General features: G+C 43.2%; 1 protein-coding gene across 2 annotated transcripts in view; it reads left to right on the top strand.

Annotated features, from left to right (window-relative positions):
* bop1 (BOP1 ribosomal biogenesis factor) overlaps nt 1–20,991 on the top strand; it is a 170,338-nt gene that overhangs the window by 50,656 nt on the left and 98,691 nt on the right. The gene's annotated exons all lie outside the window — the stretch shown is intronic.

The raw sequence follows: 20,991 nt of genomic DNA, 5'->3' as shown, positions 1-20,991 counted from the left end.
GGTGGGGAATGTCTTCCTCTTTCTCCAGACAGCCGCCGGGCGCAGTGCCAGCTCCTGTACCTGCAGCTCGGATCAAGCCCAGACTGCCGGCCCTCGACTGGGGAGCCGGCCTGCCAAGTGCAGGCAGATGTGGGCTTAAAACGCATTAACCCTTTCCCTGTGTCAACGGCAGCACAAATGTGAGCAGCAATTGTAGGAAAGCCTCACTCTGCAGACTGATGCAGACTTGGTATTCTATTAAAGGTGCTTACCCTCTCAGTAATCCATCATATTTTGTAAATTTTCTGTTCCCTTTCTTCCCCCCCCCCCACCACCTTTTCAAAACTAAGCAACTATAACGAAGGAACAGCAAAGAAAGGGTCCATTCAACCCATCATGTTGATGTCGGTGGAGCAAACTAGCTGTCCATTCTAAACCCATTTCCCAGCACTCCATTTGGAGCTTTGCCAGTCACAGCACCTTCGGTCTAGATCCAGGTTCATTTTAATGAGTTCAGGGTTTCCGTCTTAACCAACAAATCGGATAGCAAATTCCAGACACCGACAACTATTTGTGTGGAAGAGTTTTCCCTCATATCCCCTCTGATCCTTTTGTGAATCATCTTAAATCTGGTAACTGATCTCTCTGCAAGGGGGATCAGGTCTTCCCTATCCATACTATCCAAAGCTATCATCTGTCTAAGTGATTGCATATATTGACAGATTAGAAAATTCTTGGATGGGTTGGAGATTGCCACTGAATGGGTGAGCTGAATAATATCTAACTTCCCTTTTAAATAATATATAGAAGTACACAATAGAGAAAAGAATAGAAGGCGGTATAGAATTGGTGGAAGGGAGTGTGTGTGAAATACAAATAGCACATAAACCAGTTAGGCTCAGAAACCAGGCCCTTCAGCCCATCATGTGAAATTCTGCAAGTAAGCAACATCTGATGTGGTAGGACTTTAACCAGAGTGCAATACCTCGGCAATTTGTATTTTTGATTGGTTTCTCCCCTCTTGTCTGCAAAGTGCACTGCACAGTAACACACAGCTCATTGGATGCTGCCAATACTGTCGTTCCTAAACCATATACTCAATCTACATGTCTTAGTGTGCCGATGGGAAATACAGCTGCGGGGAGGGTATTGTGAAACAACGGAATCGTATAATTGTTTGTTGTTTTGTACACGTTTTACTAGAAATTGTTGAATAGGAAGGTAGAGTTGGTTTATCACCCTTACTAATTGTTCAGCATGCAGGTGCTGTTTGGTTGGCTGTTACTGCTGCAACTGAGGTTCAGGGATTTTAGCACTGACCAGGAATCAAACTTTGGGTTTTCTCATCTGTATGGCACACTGATGTGGAACTTTGTTTTTGTACTTTCTGTTCTAGCCATTGAGATTCCAGCATATTCAACAAACTGAAGTGAATGTTTCTGTTTATTAAAAAGTGCCCAGGTCTTAATGCAGCAGATTTTCAATTTTTATTTTGATAGTTCAGAGCAGTTCCTCCTCTGGGACTGGCTGTTCGGATTTAATTGGCCATATTGTGCCTCAGTAGCTGAACTACTGTATCTAACTTTCCAGTGGTTTTCAGCCGATATAGAAAACAGATCTCTCTCTTTTTTTAACGAGGAACCATGATCCTGTGCAAAGTTGTACAATACCAGATGGTAGCTATGATATCATCATCCCCTGAACGTGCTCCCCACTCCCACTCCTACCTTTCAACCACAGGAACTATCCAGGCTGCAAATTCACCTCACGCCGTGGCTTTAAGGCAACTGATCTCTTCCTGTATTGGGTTTGTCAGAATAATGGGCTGTGGAAAAATGCAAGGAGGAGGTGAGAGAGGTGAGCAGGCTATAACTGATGATTGGTGCAGCACTAGGGAATCATACTGCACAGAACGAGGCCATTTGGCCCAACATGCCAATGTTAGCTTTTTGTGATTAATTCTACAGCTCTTTACTGTGCTGGTTCCCAGTAGCTTGCCAAACCTCCACATGTCAAGTCTTCATTCAGCTTCTCTTGGAATGTTACTGATTAATTTTTTTTTCACCATCTTTTAAGATGGTGTACTTCAGATAACCATAATGCTGCTGTCAATCATTCACTGCGTTTCAGTTAAATTTAGTTCCAAGTTGTAATTGTTCGTGACTTAACTCGTGGGAGAGTGAAGCTGAGAGTGCCCCATTTATAAAACTGTAGTGCTTGGTCCCATTAACGAGGAGAAAGTGAGGACTGCAGATGCTGGAGATCAAAGCTGAAAATGTGTTGCTAGAAAAGCGCAGCAGGTCAGGCAGCATCCAAGGAACAGGAGAATTGACGTTTCGGGCATCAGCCCTTCTTCAGGAATCTTTCTGAAGAAGGGCTGATGCCCGAAACGTCGATTCTCCTGTTCCTTGGATGCTGCCTGACTTGCTGCGCTTTTCCAGCAACACATTTTCAGCTTGGTCCCATTAACCCCCATGTTATCAAAAAATCAGGTCTTTGCTCTGAATGCTCAGGGTAATATTGCCTTGGGTTTTTGTTGTATCTTGGTGTAGGATTACTGAAGTGATTCCCAGCCCCTATAGAGTACCTTTTTTTTATTTTATATCCTGTCATCCGAAAACTTTGGTAACATGATGACAAGAATATGATGGCAGCACTTCGAGGGCAAGGGAGTGGAGAAATTTTGCTGCTCAGTAAGTGAATGGTGGCTTAAGGGGAAGCACGGTGGACCAGTGGTTAGCACTGCTGCCTCACAGCGCAAGGGCCCAGTTTCAGTTCCCACTTCGGGTGACTGTCTGTGTGGAGATTGCACATTCTCCCTGTGTCTGTGTGGGTTTCTTCCGGGTGCTCCGGTTTCTTCCCATAGTCCAAAGATGGACAGGTTAGGTGGATTGGCCATGCTAAATTGCCCATAGTGTTAGTCAGGGGGAACGGGTCTGGGTAGGTTACTCTTCGGAGGGTCGGTGTGGACTTGTTAGGCCGAAGGACCTGTTTTCAGACTGTAAATAATCTAATATAATCTAATCTAATCTTTAAAAAAAAGTGACAATTAAAATGGGTCTGTGGAAAGGTGCTGCTTCTAGGCAAAGCAGATCTTTGATCAGGAATAGTGCTGCTCGATCAGCAATGAGAAGGTGTCTGTTCCCAATTAGCAGTAACTCTGCCATAATTACTGAGCTAGTCTCATACTTTAATATCTAACCCAGGCACTGCTGTGTTTGTTAATGCCCAGGTAGACTGAGATCATAAGAACATAAAAAGTAAGTGCAGGAATAGGCATTTTGACAACTCGAGCCTGTCCCTGCTGTTCATTTAGATCTTGGCTGATTTGTCCCAAGTCGCAGCACTTAGTCACATTACAGATGTACAGCATGATGGCAAGAATATGATGGAAGCACTTGGAGGGCAGGGGAGTGGAAACAGACCCTTCGGTCCAACCCGTCCATGCTGACCAGATATCCAAACCCAAACTAGCCCCCAACTCCTGATATTTCAAAAACCTATCCTCCTCCTCTTTAAATATGGAGAGTCTCCACAGCTCCCACAATTTGAGGGAGAGAATTCCAGCCGTTCACTGTCCTCTTGGATAAGGAAGTCTTTTGCATCTCAGTTTTAAAAATTTCCTTCTATTCTTATATTCCTCAGCTGAAATTCCCTTACTAGTGGCAAGATCTTTTCAGCATTTACCCTAACAAGCCCATTCAGAATCCTGTGCATTTCAGTAAGATCACCCCTCATTCTTGTAAACCCAAACAAATAAAGACCTAATCTGTTCAGCTTAGTCAACCCCTTCATCCCAGGAGTCAGCCTCGTGAGTATCTTTTGAACTGCCTTGCATGCCAGTACAGTATATCCTTATTTTAATACACGGACCAAAATGTAACTATCTACACAGTAATCCAGTTGCACCCTCCCACCCCCAACACTCTGTAAAGTTGTAATAAGGCTTCCCTAATTTTAAATTCTACCCCTTAGCAATAAAGGCCTTCTCAATTACTTGCTGCACTTGCATGCTGACAGTTTGTGTTTCATGCTCACAAACACCCAAATTTCACTCTACAGCATTTTCTTGGAGCTTCTCTCTCCATTGGCATCCTGTTGCTAACGTTACTGGCCAAGGTACTGCTGTACATATATACTGGTCCAGGTATACAGAGCGAGCTTGTGCTGGGTATACCAGTCCAGGTAGACTTGTAACTGACTGAGGTATTGTGTATGTGTACTGGTCCAGGTAGGTCCATGTCTGACTGAGGTATTACTATGTGTGTATGCCACTTGAGGCAGACTTCTGTGTGACCCAGCTGTTTCCAACCTGCTTTAGCTGTGGAGGGCTGAGCTACATCCTGCACTCAAGAATATTGAATTGCTTTTTTTTTTGATGGCTCTGAATTAATAATCAAAAATGGGAGCTCTTGTTTATATTTCCGCTGCCTTATTTTGCTGCATGTTGAAACCCATGAAAGTAATGGAGTGGTCAGAATTCTCCTGCCAATTTCCTACCATCATATAGGGAATGTTTTTCAGAAACCTCTTTAAGCACTGTTTTTTTTTCTGGGATGTACCCACTGGATAAAGCATCATCACCTGACTTGGTTAAGATTTGGAGATGCTGGTGTTGGACTGGGGTGTACAAAGTTAAAAATCACACAACACCAGGTTATTGTCCAACACTAGCTTTCGGAGTGACGCTCCTTCATCAGGTGATTGTGGAGGGCTCAATCGTAACACAGAGGTGATCACCATTGCACTACACACACACACTCTCTCACATACACACAGACACAGGTACACACAGATGCGCACACAGACACCCACACACACCCTTATAGACACACATACTCCCACACTCTGACATGCACCACCTCACAGACTTAAGACACTCTGCACTCACTACACACACACACTCATTCTCTCTCACACACACACATTCTCACACTCACAACCCCCACCCCAGACAGACAGATACACACACACACACAGGCAGACAAAGATCCACATGCACACATATATTTTGTGGGGTGAATTTGTACTTGCAGAGTTGCATTGCACTTTGCTCAAAAATTGCATACATTCATGTAGAACTCTGAGCTCAAAAACTGCATGAATTTATGTAAAACTCTGTTATCTCACTTTTTAGATTAGAATCAATCTAAACATCAGGTCATAGACAGAGAACACAGGGGGCTAACACCTTCAACATATTGTCTAGATATCACCATTGTTAACAGCGAACCTGAGAATGCAACTTTTTTAAAAAAAAGGTTTTGTGATTTAAACATGAAAGAAGTGAAACTATCATTGTATTCTAACAGATGAAAGGCTTAACAGACAATCAATTTTTCAATGTATAATTTCAGTTACATCACACTGCAAATCTTTGCTATAAATTCTGTGTTACGATCGAGCCCTCCACTATCACCTGATGAAGGAGCGTCGCTCCGAAAGCTAGTGTGCTTCCAATTAAACCTGTTGGACCATAACCTGGTGTTGTGTGATTTTTAACTTTGACCTGGTTAAGTGTTTGATTGCACTCTCCAGCTTGGAGCGGGGAATTGCCTGAAAATACAGGCGGACACGCATGATGAGCCAGAACTTGGCATTTGTTTTTCTCTTCGGGAATAGAAATGGATTTGGGAAATTGCCCGATTTTAGATGGTTACCTCTGAGCACTGATAGTATCAATGGGCTGGTCTCGATGAAATGTATCACTGGCATATCTATAATACCATCAATGTGTGACCCTGGGTGATAGGTAATGAGCTCTCAGGCAGTATGATTTGGATTACGAGTATGAATTAAGAAGTTTGATATGTGCAGGAATAGAAGAGATCCCATTCTGGTGCTGGTGCCTGCAGTAATACTGCTTAGCAAAACTCATCATAGGATCTAGCCATGTATCCTGCTGAACTCTCTGTAACCTGTTTGCAATTAACTTTTTATACGCTTAGTAATAATTGACTCCTATTTTTCTCCACTTCATTACAATAGTTTAGAAACTGTGTGGCAGCAGTCTAAAAGCTGCTACATTGTCTTCACATGCTTATCCCCTTGCTTTCAAGGTTAACCTTGTCCAGAGCAACTGAAGCTGTTAGCCCCTAAGAATGCAAGAAATAAAAGCAGGAATAGGACATGCAGCCCATCAAGCCTGATCTGTCTCCAGTCTCAACTCCCCTTTTCACGCCAACACCTCATTGCTGCAAATTCCCCAACATTTCCAAAGTCTACCGACCTCTTAGAATCATAGAATTAGAATTCCTATAGTGTGGAAGCAGGCCATTCAGCCTATCACGTCCACACTGGCCCTGTCAATAGCATTGCGACCAAACCCATCTCCTACCCAGTCACTGTAACCTTGCATTTCCAGCGGCTAATCCAGCTAACCTACACAACCCTGGTCACTATGGGACAATTTACTGCAACTAGTCCACCTAACCTGCACATCTTTGGACTGTAGAGAAACTGGAGCACCCAGAGGAAACCCCACAGAGATACTGAGAGACTGTGTGGAGTTTGCACAGTCACAGGAGGCTGGAATCAAATGAGGGTCCCTGGCGCTGTGAGGCAGCCGTGCTCACCACTGAGCCTCCATATGGCCCTTCTTTAAATACTTCCAATTATTTGGCCTCTGCAACTCTCTGGGGTCAAAAATTCTAGATGATCAAGACCCACTAGGCGAAGAAGTTCCTCTGCACTTTGGTTTTAAATGAGTGCCTTCTTATTTTATAATTATGTCAAAATAAAGAACTGCAGATATTGGAGAGCTGATAGAAAAATGCAAATTGCTGTCAAAGCGCAGGAGGATGGGCAGCATTTGTGGGAAGAATGCAGAGTTAATGTTCCAAGTCTGGTAACTCTTCATCAGATCCTTCTGATGGTGAGTCACCAGATTTGAAATGCTAACTCTGCTTTCTTTTCATAGATACTGCCAGACTTCCTGAGTATTGCCAGTAATTTGTGTTTTTCTTTCTGTAATTATGTCCCATACTTCAAGATTACCCCAACTATTGGAAGTATCTTCTCAACATGTACCTTGTTGAGCCCCTCAGACTCCCTTCAATAAGATCACCCCTCATTCTCCTAAACTCTAAGTAAATGTCTAACCTGTTTAGCCAGGTAGTCTTGTTAAGTCAACCCCTACATCCTAGGGATCAGACTAATTAAGGAGAACATTCAGCCCATTGTGTCTATTATGGTACTTCTAAAATGCTGTTAAGTTAGCCCACCACCTTGCTGTAGTCCCACCTGAGGCGCTGATTTTTTTTTTTGAACATTCATCCAATTTCCTTCAGTAAGTTATTATTGGATCTGCTTTCACCAGCTTTTCACGCAGCGCCTTCCAGATCACAAAACAACTTTTTTTAAAAATAAAAGAACTTCTAGAATCTTCTCTAGTTACCTTGCTGGTTATATTTAGTTTCTGTTTTGGTCATTTTTCCTCGTGCTAGTCGAAATTGTATCTCCTTATTTACTCTGATCAAAATCCTTCTTGATTTTTAAGGGCTTCTGTCAAAAATCTGTTGTAAGGAGAACAAGTCCAGCTTTTGTAGCATATTCATAACTGGAGTGTCTTATCCCTTCCCCATAAATCTCCTCTTTCCTCTGTTCCAAGGCTTGGTGTTCAGTCCTAAATTGACAGGATTTCAAAATTTGTGGCTCCACAAGTTTTGGGCAAATGTTTTTTGGTAACAAAGTTGCACTGTTGGTCTGAAGAATGGTGATTTAGAACACTTGATCTGTGGGCAGTGGTGCCTTGTGTGTGTGTGAATTCATGACAGCATTTGAATTCTGTGCTCTACATAAGATGACTAGATATAGGAGCAGGAGTAGGCAATTCAGCCCATCAAGTTTGTTCCCCCATTCAATGAGATTATGGCTAGTTAGATGATCCTTGACTCTCTCTTCCTACCATTTCCTAATAATCCTTGATTAAAAATGTCATTCTCAACCTTGAATATACTTAACGGCCTAGCCTCAGCAGCTCTTGACAGCAAAGAATTCTACACATTCCCTGCTCTCTGAAAGAAGAATTTCCTCTTCATCTCCATCTTAAATGGGGGTTTCCCAATTTCAAGATTATGCCCTCTGGGCCTAGACTCGCTCACAGGGAAAACAACTTTTCCATATCTAACCTGTCCGGTCCCTAAGAATCTTCTATGTTTAAGCAGGATCGCCTCTTATTTCTAGACATTCCAACGGGTAGAGGGCAAACTTACTCATTGTGTGGAGGTGTTGGACTAGGGTGGGCAACGTTTACAAAAAATCACACAGCACCAGGTTATGGTCCAACAGGTTCAGTCAGAAGTACAAGCTTTTGGAGCACTGCTTCTTCAGTCAGTCACTAGCTACCTGACGATCACAATTATGCCTCAGACAACACACAGGAAGCCGAGGATTGGTGTTGAGAATTTTACTTTCTATTCCATATTTATTACATGACAAACCAGCTTGGGATGAAGAAATTAATCATGTACTAGACCCTGCTTTGCAGTACTTGAAGCGTCTAGTAGTAGTTTTGTTGCATTCTGATTTTGAATTTCCTCCTTGGTACCAGCAGTTCAGCAGCACTGCAGCTGTGTGAACATCAGTTTCCCGAGCACATTTTCTCTTGTGGTAGTTATTTCATTTGTTTCATGTCCTCTTTTTGCAGTTGAATATTTAGTCATTTTGGAATGGCATCAGTGTCTTCTATTATGGAAAGTGATGCAAAGTATTTATTTCAACCCCTCTGCTTTTTCCTGGTTCCCCATTATTATTTCTCCAGCCTCATTTTCAAAGGGGGCCTGTATTCACTTTGGCTTCTCTCTTCTTTTTCACATATTTAAAGAAGCTCTTGCACTCTGTCTTGATATTACTTCCAAGTTCGCCCTCAAAGTTTACTTTCTCCCTCTTTTTTTTTTGGTCATCTTTTGTTGATTGTTAAAACTTTCAGTTCTCTGGCTTACCACTAATTGTTGCCACATTCTTTCAATCTGATGCTACCCTGGTCCCTGAGGCTCTGCAGACTCGAGCACATTTATTTATTTTGCTGATTTTGGCAGCAATAAATATTGACAGTTATCTTACGATTGTTCAGCTGTTTTCATAAGGCAGCTGCCCCAGCTCACCCGGCACCTCTCCAAAGTAAGTTGTCTTCACCTTCTCTCTGTTCAATGGGGAACTTGTCCAAGCTCCAGAAGTCGCTTTGAAACCCTCGACTGTCTGAACTTGGCGTCTGAAACAAACACACTCCACAGGCTCCCAAGTGCCTGAAGAGCACTTCCCTGTCACAGAGCTGCTGTAGAATCATGGGAATTTACAGCAAAGGAGAAAATCTAATATGAGGCAGGAATGATAGAATGGTTGCCATTTGTCTGTTTCTATGATGCCAGAGGCATTTTTTTTTAATGGTATGATATAATTGGGTCAGGCAATCATATGGTCAAGTCCACAAGACCCGTGCTGATGATCCTAGTGCAGTATTACTGTACTGCTGATTTCTGGTGAGATATTAAACCGAGAGGGCGAGGGCACAGAGCACAGGGCACAGATAATTGACAAAGAAACAAAATAATCTTACACAGTGAGTAGTTAGGAATTGAAATATGCCGCCTCAGTGTGTCGTGTAGATTGCTTCAATCAAACCTACAAGGCAATTAGATAGTTACCCAAAAAGGAAGAATGTGCAGGGTGATTGGATGAAGATGGTGGAATAGTTGGGGGTGAATTACTGAGCTGACACAGACACAACTGGCTGAATGACCTCCTGTGCTGGAACAGTTCTGTGATTGAGTCATTGCCTATTCATATAGATAGGCTAAAGAATGCTGTTTTGAAGAAGTTTGCCATTATTATGACTCTGGTGGGCGAAGTGCACAGGAGATTAAGCACATGACTTGACTTGCTGTATTTATTTGATCACTAACACATCAATTATTTGCTCTTTATTACTGTCATCTAGAATGATCGAGCCTTTCACCAGGTTTCATCGCAAACTTTTTCGAAAAAACTTTCTGCTCTACCTGTGTGTGACCAAACTGATTATCAGCAAAACTACAATGTACGACTTCAGTGACATTCCCTTAGTCATAATTCATACACTGCCATGTTCCAACACAAGCACAGCAAGGTGACACACACCTGCAAAGCAATTGAGGTGGGGGGGTGGAGGGAGGAAAAGCCTTGTTGATTGAGAGTCTAAACTAAATAGGAAGAATGAAATTCTCATAGTTTGTTCTTTTATTTAATCAATATGAACACATTGATGTCAGATCAATGATAGTTGGGTAGCAGGTCAGTTGCTATTGAGTTAACATTTTGACTTTCAGAAGTTGAGGGAATAACAGGTCTCTGATTTCTGAACCTTTTCTCTGATGCTGAAGAAATACTTCACTGAAGAAAAAGTGAGGCAGAGAGAAGGGGGGTTAGGCAGAATTGGGGAGAAGAGGGTGTGAAGGCAGATGGAGGGGCAGGCAGAAGGCGTGGTGAAGAGGGTGGGCAGGCAGAAGAGGAGGGGAGAAGACAGGGGGGTGGGGGGAGCAGACGGAAGGGAGGGGGAAGAGAGACACAGAAGTTTCCTTGTAAGCCTCTAACAATTCTCCAGTCTGTGGCAAAAATAGAAACTCAAAGTCCAGAGGCTGTTGCTAGGCAATCCTCAACATTAGGCTCTGCTTAGTATCATAACTGCGAGGCAAACTTTTTCCTGTGTTTTTTTAAATTAAAGCTTTCCTCCCAAAATCTTTTGGCTTTTTGGAAACAACAGATAACCCCCAACCCTTCTGGTTTTGATTTCTGTATTCCAAACATTCACCTGATAATTTCTGTGTGATCGAGAAATTGTGCAAACTTTCCATCTTTTGCAGTTATCCTTCATTTATTTAGATACATATATGTTTCTAGCAAATGCTGTCCAGGTCAGTGTATGTGTGTATATATTTATATCACTCCATTTGCATCACAGCAACATCGTATCCACTTATGCATTTTACTGCTGGTAACTTTGCTGGTATAAATTGGTTGCTTTTTGTTTCTTGTACAGTAATGACAGTACTTCAAAACGAGGATTTGGTTGGCTGCAAAGGATTTGATACTTTATTCTCATGTCGTCACTATGTAAATCACTACATAAGTGGATGCTCTTTAAAGGAGATCTCTTCTCCACCTCAATAGCTTTGTATGGTAAACCATTCCATGTTGAAGTGTGTGGAATGTGTCTCTTATGACATCAGTTTTTGTGGTCATGGTGATCTTCAGTCCATGCCTGAGGATTTAACTTATTTTGGTTAAAGGAACATTTGATGAGCAAACCTTTAGTCATGGCAGGAAAACCATGAGTAATGCATTCTTCTCCTGTCTCAGCTTCCTTATCAAGTCTTATTGGTGTTTAAATATGTCCTTTATAATTCCAAATAAATTAAAATCACAAATGAAAATATCTCTGATGTAAGATACAGTAGTCAGACTGGAGTTTCCAATCAAACTCTTTTGATGTTATTACTGTTATTATGCTATTGATGTTATTATAGATTTTCCATCTCCAGGCCCCTGTGTTTTGGAGGTTCGTGTTGTCATGAATCCTCAAATTGCACCATAATCATGAGATCAAACACATTCATGAAAGTGGAGATGGTGAGCTAGAAGGGGAACAGGAGTGACTCACCAAGCATCCAAGTTTCGTCATCTGGGTCATGGGTCAGTGTGGCAATCCTGGGGGTCAGCTTGTTGTCTTTTATCAGCAATGAGACATGGAATGTGTCTGTCATGGTGATTTGAATCAAGGAGCTTTAGTCTGTGGAGAGTGTTCAGAGGCTGATGCTGGTTGGGGGTGTGTTGGGGTTTCAGACGAGGATAGCTCGGGTTGCCAGACTGTTGTTCCTGACTAATTGATTCCAGATCCGTGACCAGGAGGCAGACGAGCAGTGAGACCCGTTACCACACGGGGAAAGAATGCACTCCACTCGACTGCTGTCAGAGTGACCGTAGTATACTGCAGCTAGCAAGGCAAACTAATAACGGAACTGGAGAATTTGGACGTGACCTTTGCCCTTCAGGCCTGTCTGATTTGGATTAAGAAAAATATGAATTCGTTAAATTTTGAGTAGCCTTGGTGTATAATTATTAGTTTATAGTTGTAAGTAATGTTGCAGCTTAAAATCAGACTTGGTGTGCTTCCATTCCCTACACACATACACACAGATGCACCCAATCGAAAAGACTGACTCCAGTAAAGCTTGGTACATGTCATGGTACTTTTCTGGTATTTTCCTGACTGCATGATATGCCAGTTGTTGGCTTTCCTTCTCAATGTTCTCATAGACACAACTATTTCTGAGTTACTCTGCCTTCTGAAAAAGCTGATGATCTCTAAAGTCTATTAACATAAATTCAAAGACTATATAGGTATTGGGGCATGTTAGATTTGAGTGAACAGTGGTTGAATTCATTATTATTCAATGTTCATCCCCTTCACTGTTGTCGCACAATGCCGGCAGTGTGTACCATCTAAGAGATGTGCTGCTGTAACTCACCGAGACTCCTTTTGAGAGCACCTTCCAAACCCCTGACCACTTCGGTCTAGAGGACAAAAGTAACCGATACATGGAAACACCACTACCTTCAAGTTCCCCTCCAAGCCACTCACCATCCTGACTTGGAAATTTATCACCATTCCTTCACTGTCGCTGGGTCAGAAAATCCCTCCCTCTAAGCACTGTGGGTTGTAACTTTTATGGAATGTGGGCTTCACTGACTGATTCTATTAAGCGCTGGTACAAAGAGATGTACAGCACAGAACTTCAGCCGAACTTGTCCATGCTGACCTAATCTAGTCCCGTTTACTAGCACTCGGACAATTTCTCTCTAAACCCTTCCTATTCATATATCCATCCAGATGCCTTTGAAATGCTGTAATTGTACCACTTCCTCTGGCAGCTCATTCCATACACGTACCACCCTCTGTGTAAAAAGTTGCCCCTTAGGTCCCTTTTATATCTTTCCCCTCTCACCCTAAACCTGTGCCCTCTAATTCTAGACTCCCACACCCCAGGGAAAAGATGTTGTCTATTTATCCTATATGTGCCCCTCATGATTTTATAAACCCCTGTGGCTGTGGAGGCCAAGTCTCCGGATACTTTCAAGAAAGAGTTGGATAGAGCTCTTAAGGATAGTGGAATCAAGGGTTATGGGGATAAGGCAGGAACAGGATACTGATTGAGGATGATCCGCCATGATCATTATGAATAATGGTGCTGGCTCGAAGGGCAGAATGGCTTACTCCTGCATCTATTGTCTATTGTCTAAGGTTGCCCCTCAGCCTCTCCCTATAGCTCAAATCCTTCAACCCTGGCAACGTCCTTGTAAATCTTATCTGAACCCTTTCAAGTTTAACAACATACTTCCAATAAGAAGGAGACGAGAATTGAACGCAATATTTTCCAAAAGTAGCCTAACCAATGTCCTGTATAACTGCAACATGACCTCCCAACTCCTGTACTCAATGCACTGACCAATAAAGGAAAGCATACCAAACGCTGCCTTCACTATGGCAAAAGTGAGGACTGCAGATGCTAGAAACCAGAGTTTAGATCAGAGTGGTGCTGGAAAAGCACAGCTGGTCAGGCAGCAAGGAGCAGGAAAATTGACGTTTCAGGCAAAAGCCCTTCAGCTGCCTTCACTATCCTATCTACTGCGACTCTACTTTCAAGGAACTAAGAACCTGCACTCCAAGGTTTCTTTGCTCAGTAACACACTCAGGGCCTCACCATTGCATTGTAAGTCCTACTCTGATTTGCTTTTCCAAAATGCAGCACCTCTCATTTATCTAAATTAAACTCCATCTGCCACTCCTCAGCCTACTGGCCCATCTGGTCAAGATCCCATTGTAGTCTGAGGTAACCCTCTTCGCTGTCAACTGCACCTCTAATTTTGGTGTCATCTGCAAACTTACTAACTCTACCTCCTATGTTCACATCCAAATCACCTATATAAATGACGAAAAGTAGTGGACTGATCCTTGTGGTACACCACTGGTCACAGGCCTCCAGTCTGAAAAACAACCCTCCACCACCACCCTCTGTCTTCTACCTTTGAGCCAGTTCTGTATTCCATGGGATCTAACCTTGCTAACCAGTCTCCCATATCCTAGTCTCACCTTGTCCAATGCCTTACTGAAGTCCATATAGGTCACGTCTGCTGCTCTCATCAATCCTCTTTGTTACTACTTTTAAATACTCTACCAAGTTTGTGAGACGTGACTTCCCATGCATAAACCCATGTTGACTATCCCTAATCAGTCCTTGCCTTTCCAAATACATGTACATCCTGTCCCTCAGGATTCCCTCTAACAAGTTGCCCACCGCTGGTGTCACACTCACCAGTGTATAGTTCCCTGGCTTTTCCTTACCACCCTTCCTAAACAGTGGCACCACATTTGCCAACCTCCAGTCTTCCGGCACCTCACCTGTGACTATCGATCTTACAAATATCTCAGCAAGAGGCCCAGCAATTACTTTTCTAGATTCCCACAGAGTTCTCAGGTACACCTGATCAGGTCCTGGGGATTTATCCACCTTTATGCATTTCAAGACATTCAGCACTTCCTCCTCTGTAATATGGACATTTTTCAAGATGTCACCATCTATTTCTCCACATTCTATATCTTCCATATCCTTTTCCACAGTAAATACTGATGCAAAATACTTGTTTAATATCTCCCCCATTTTCTGCAGTTCCACACAAAGGCCACCTTGCTGTTCGTTGAGGGGCCCTACTCCCTCCTTAGTTACCCTTTCATCCTTAATGTAGTTATAAAAACCCTTTTAGATTCTCCTTAGCTTTGGCAAATAAGGTTATCTCATGTCCCCTTTTTGCCCTCCTGATTTCCCTTTAAATATGCTCCTACTGCCTTTATACTCTTCTAAGGATTTACTCAATCTCTCCTGTCTATACCTGACATATGCTTCCTCCTTTTTCTTAACCAATATCTCAATTTCTTTAGTCATCCGGCATTCCCACCTACCAGCCTTTTCCTTTCAACCTAACAGGAATATACTGTCTCTGGATCCTCGTTATCTCATTTTTGAAGGCTTCACATTTTCCAGCAATCCCTTTACCTGCGAACATCTGTCCCCAATCAGCTTTTGAAAGTTATTAGAGAGGTAAAAACAATGACTGCAGATGCTGGAAACCAGGTTCGGGATTAGTGGCGCTGGAAGAGCACAGCAGTTCAGGCAGCATCCAAGGAGCTTCGAAATCGACGTTTCGGACAAAAGCCCTTCATCAGGAATAAAGGCAGTGAGCCTGAAGCGTGGAGAGATAAGCTAGAGGAAGGTGGGGGTGGGGAGAAAGTAGCATAGAGTACAATGGGTGAGTGGGGGAGGAGATGAAGGTGATAGGTCAGGGAGGAGAGGGTGGAGTGGATTGGTGGAAAAGGAGATAGGCAGGTAGGACAAGTCCGGACAAGTCATGGGGACAGTGCTGAGCTGGAAGTTTAGAACTAGGGTGAGGTGGAGGAAGGGGAAATGAGGAAACTGTTGAAATCCACATTGATGCCCTGGGGTTGAAGTGTTCCGAGGCGGAAGATGAGGCGTTCTTCCTCCAGGCGTCTGGTGGTGAGGGAGCGGCGGTGAAGGAGGCCCAGGACCTCCATGTCCTCGGCAGAGTGGGAGGGGGAGTTGAAATGTTGGGCCACGGGGCTGTGTGGTTGATTGGTGCGGGTGTCCCGGAGATGTTCCCTAAAGCGCTCTGCTAAGAGGCGCCCAGTCTCCCCAATGTAGAGGAGACCACATCGGGAGCAACGGATACAATAAATGATATTAGTGGATGTGCAAGTAAAACTTTGATGGATGTGGAAGGCTCCTTTAGGGCCTTGGATAGAGGTGAGGGAGGAGGTGTGGGTGCAGGTTTTACAGTTCCTGTGGTGGCAGGGGAAAGTGCCAGGATGGGAGGGTGGGTTGTAGGGGGGTGTGGACCTAACCAGGTAGTCACGAAGGGAACGGTCTTTGCGGAAGGCGGAAAGGGGTGGGGAGGGAAATATATCCCTGGTGCTCTTTGGAGGTGGCGGAAATGTCGGTGGATGATTTGGTTTATGCGAAGGTTGGTAGGGTGGAAGGTGAGCACCAGGGGCGTTCTGTCCTTGTTACGGTTGGAGGGGTGGGGTCTGAGGGTGGAGGTGCGGGATGTGGACGAGATGCGTTGGAGGGCATCTTTAACCACGTGGGAAGGGAAATTGCGGTCTCTAAAGATGGAGGCCATCTGGTGTGTTCTGTGGTGGAACTGGTCCTCCTGGGAGCAGATCCGGCGGAGGCGGAGTAATTGGGAATACGGGATGGCATTTTTGCAAGAGGTAGGGTGGGAAGAGGTGTAATCCAGGTAGCTGTGGGAGTCAGTGGGTTTGATGGAGAGGTTGCCTAATACTTTCAAAATTGGCATTCCTCCAATTTAGAACTTCATCTTTTAGATCTGGTCTATCCGTTTCTATCATTATTTTAACACTAATAGAATTATGGTCACTGGCCCCAAAGTGCTCCCTCACTGGCACCTCAGTCAACTGCCCTGCCTTATTTCCCCAGAGTAGGTCAAGTTTTGCACCTTCTCTCGTAGGTGCATCTACATACTAAATCAGAAGATTTTCTTGTACACACTTAACAAATTCCTCTCCATCTAAACTCTTAACACTATAGCAGTCCCAGTCTATATTTGGAAAGTTAAAATCCCCACCATAACCACCCTATTATTCTTACAGATAACTGAAATCTCCATTAAAAATTTGTTTCACAATTTCCTGCTGACTATTAGGGGATCTATAATACAATCCTAAAAAAGGTGATTTGTCTCTTTCTTCATTCTCAGTTCCACCCAAATAATTTCCCTGGATGTATTCCCAGGAATATCCTCCTAAGTACCCCCCCCCTCCATCCTTCCTATAGCATTTGTATCCTGGAACATTAAGCTGCCAGCTCTGTCCATCTCTGAGCCACATCTCTGTATTTGCCGTGATATCCAGTCCCATATTCCTAACCATGTCCTGAGTTCATCTGCCTTACCTTTTAGGCCTTTAGCATTGAAGTAAATGCAGTTTAATTTATCAGTGCCTGCCCTGACTGTTTGACTCTCGCCTTTTCCCAACTGTATCACTCCGATTGATCTCTTTCCCGAATGTAAGTTTGTTTACAGAGCTGGAAGGTTCGTTTCCAACATTTCATCACCATATTAGGTAACATCAGTAAGACTCCGGTGAAGCACTGGTGTTAGTGACTCACTTTCTACTTGTGTTTAGGTTTCTTTGGGTGGGTCAAAGATCCAACCCAAGGAAACCTAAACACATAAATAGAAAGCGGGTCACTAACACCAGTGCTTCAGAGGAGGTTCACTGATGATGTTACCTAATATGGTGACGAAACATCTGAAAATGAACTTTGTAGCTCAGCGAGCAAACTTACATCCAGAAACTCAACCAGAGCTACAAATCTTCCCAAAAATCTTTCTTTCCTCTCTCCTTCCCTGTGTCCCACCCCCCCCCCCCCCCCCCCCACCTTACTAGTTTAAATCCTCCCGACCAACTCTGGTAAATCTTCCTGCCAGTATCTTAGTCCCCTTCCAATTTAGGTGCACTCCGTCCTTCTTGTACAGGTCACTTCTATCCCAGTAGAGATTCCAATGATCCAAAAATGTGAACCCTTCTCCCCTGCACAGGCTCCTCAGCCATGCATTCATCTGCTCTATCCTCCTATTCCTACCCTCACTCGCTCGTAGCACCGGGAGTAATCCAGGTATTACTACTCTCGAGGACCACCATTTAAAATTTCTGTCTAACTTTCTATATTCTCTCCTCAGAATTTCTCCCTCTTCCCTTCCTACATCGTTAGTTTCAATATGTACAATGACCTCCTGCTGGCTCCTCTTCCCCTCTGAGAACAGTCTGCACCCTCTGAGATAATCTTGATTCTGGCACCAAAGAGGCAACACACCATTCTCATTTTCACTGCTGGCTGCAGAAACATCTATCTGTGCCTCTGACAAGGGAGTTCCCTTATCACGATCGATCGCTTGGAATCTGACGTACCCCTCATTACATTAGAGCCAGTCTCCATACCAGAAACTCGGCTGTTCGTGCTACATTCCCCGGAGAGTTCATCACCCCCTACATTTTCCAAAACAACATAGTTGTTTGAAATGGGAATAGCCACAGAAGACTCCTGCACCACCTGCCTACCATCCTACCTTTCCTGGAGCTAACCAATCTACCTGACTGTATCTGTGGCTTTTCTCCGTTCTTATAACTGCCATCCATCACACTCGTAGTTCTTGTAAGTTCCCTATTGCTTCTAAGCTGCTGCTCCAACACTCCATGAGATCTACTAGGATTCCCAACCAAAGAAAGATTATGCAAACATAATCATCAGTAACATGGAACCTCCCCTTAAGCTCCCATATCCGACAGGAAGACTACTTCACTCTACTGAAGGCCATCTTTGCTCCTTCACAATCTACAGACCCAGAAAATAGCAACGTCTTTTTGCTTTAAAAAACAGTGCTGCCGGCTAACTTAGTACTTATGGTTTATATTTTTAATATTTATCAAGAGACCGATCTCAATAAAACATATAATCAAGAAAGAATCCATTCTACTCACTACTGTAGACTTACAGCAAGGTTCCTGTGCTGTGGGATCTCTCACACCGGTTCCTCCAAAGTCAGCTGTGAATTTTTCCTAGATGCATTCCAATGGCCAGAGACACATGAACTCAAACAGCCAAGGCAGCAACTGTGCCAATTCACTGCTGTGTCAATTAGCAGTGTAGATTTCTTTCTCTCTCTCTCTCCATGACAGACCATGTGGTCACTCCTTTTGTTTGTCTTCCTCCTTTTTAAAAGTGCCGTTGTTTTGATCTTTGTTCCCCAAGGTTCCAAATCAATGCATCAGCATGTAAAACAAAAACTGCTGCTCCTGGAATTCGAGGAAATCCCCATCAACACCTAAAATACCTCATGTGGGCGTCTCTGTTTGTAGTTGCCCTTGAGTGACCCATGAATGAATTAAGAAATGTTATACAGTCTTTCTCCTCCTCCCTGACCACTCCCAAAATTACCAGAATTTTAAAATGTTTCACCATAGGGTGAGAGTTTTTGGCTTCATTGCTGTGTGGCCCATGTTAACTGCACTCCATGAGTGATGGGATTGAGGCTCAGAAAAGAAACTCGAGGGAACACGGGGAATGAAATTGAGTGGCAAGTTGTAAATGTTTAACTGAAGCGGCTTCTGTGGCTCGGGAGCAGTTCACCTGTCATGCAGTTGATGTGTAATTGTGTAGGGAGAAACATGTAATGGAGAGAGATAAATCTTGAAAGAACAGCTACGAATGTTTTTGTGACGGGAGAACATTTTGAGTACCAAAAGCTAGAAAGCAAATTGAACTCCTGAATTGATGGTAGACCATTGTACCTTGTGCAACATTCCCATCTGTGATTTGTGCAACATATCTGTGACCTCTCTTAAACTCTGGTTCAGCTGTCCTTTGTATGTAGTCTCGCTGGCACTGGCTTATCAGTGTACATCATCTTTGAAGTTATGACAGGCAAACCATCTTTTTAGACAAATGACCGTCTTCCCAAGGCAAACTTGTGCGCATACTTTTGCCGTTATGGTGCAGTTTACAAATAATCTTCCTGAAAAATGTCAGGGTTCCTTGTGTAGCCATGACCACTTCCAAATAATCACTGCAGTCAATGATTCCATGCTCCATTCATCAAGCTTATTTAGACCCTCCAGTTATCACAAGTGCCAGGCATCTCACTCTGCCAGAAGTGAACCACATCTTGATCTTATTGATGGGGGAGTGAGAGTTTGTTTTATTTCAAATCTTACGAAGAGACTTCGTTCATAGCTTTCATTAGTCACAACAGCAGTCACCACCTCTTATTTTGTTTCTTGGCTTTTTGCTTGTCTATTAATGTTCTTCAGCTTACTGTCTCCTCTCGATGTTATAAATAAGTAAAACTCCCACCTTTCCATTGCTCACGTCAAACACTCTTCCCTGCAATAAATCTTAATTCTCAATTGGAGAAGGTAATACTTGACCAAAGTTAAAGCTAATTGAATTGGAGGGTCAGCATTCATTTTGATTTAATTAATTGAATTTGGTGGAAGGGATGGGAGAGGAAACTATAAACTGAGGAGCATTGTTTGAAAAATGTGTGAGGGGGGAGGTTGGTGTGAACTATTCTAGGAAGGTGGCAGGAAGAATTGAAGGAGTAATTAGCAGAAATGATTGAGAACAAAAACACGCACATTATGCTAAACTTTGCAAATGCGTTGTATTTATATTTATAAATCCATTATTCAGAAGGTGAACTCTATTTATGTAATTTTTTTTTCTATTCTGGAGGCCAGGTGCTGGTGTGGACTCGGGTGGAAGGACTCTAATTCTGGACTTTTTATTCCTTTTATTTTATTCCTATGATCTTGCATTTTTCTTAATCATTTGCTAAGAATCTGTATTTACGTACCTTCGTACCTTAGATGGTGTCATAAGTGGCAAATTCTAATGTTTTCACTGTACTCATGTGAGTACATGTCATAAAGTTAATTCTAATTCTATAAGGTGCCCAATTTGAGATTAGGTCCCAATGAGAGTACTGTGTTCTCTTGTTGTCACCACCGCATTGGAAGGATGTGAGGGTCCTTGAGAGGGTGCTGGTGAGATTGACCAGAGCGGTGCTAGAGAGAAGGGATTTTAGTCACAAGATTAGGTTGGAGAAGCCTGTGTCATTATGATTGGAGCAAGTGAGATTGAGGAGAGAGACTTGATTAAATGTGTACATGATTGAGATGGAAAGCTTTTCCTATTAGCTGATGACACAGGTGCAGGGTACAGTGATTTAATGTTTTGGCCAAGAGATGTCAGTGAAAAGTGAGGAAGAATCTTTTTTGACGGTGCATGGTAATGACCTGGAACTCATCCCCACAAGTGGAAATGATCAATGAAGAATTTACAAGAGGACTTGAAGGAAGTTGACTTGCAGTGTTATGGAAATTAA

This window comes from Chiloscyllium punctatum, chromosome 8 (assembly GCF_047496795.1).
Source record: "Chiloscyllium punctatum isolate Juve2018m chromosome 8, sChiPun1.3, whole genome shotgun sequence".
In the NCBI taxonomy this organism is placed as follows: domain Eukaryota; kingdom Metazoa; phylum Chordata; class Chondrichthyes; order Orectolobiformes; family Hemiscylliidae; genus Chiloscyllium; species Chiloscyllium punctatum.
Note: the sequence above shows the minus strand (reverse complement) of the source record. Positions and strands in the feature narration are given on the sequence as shown.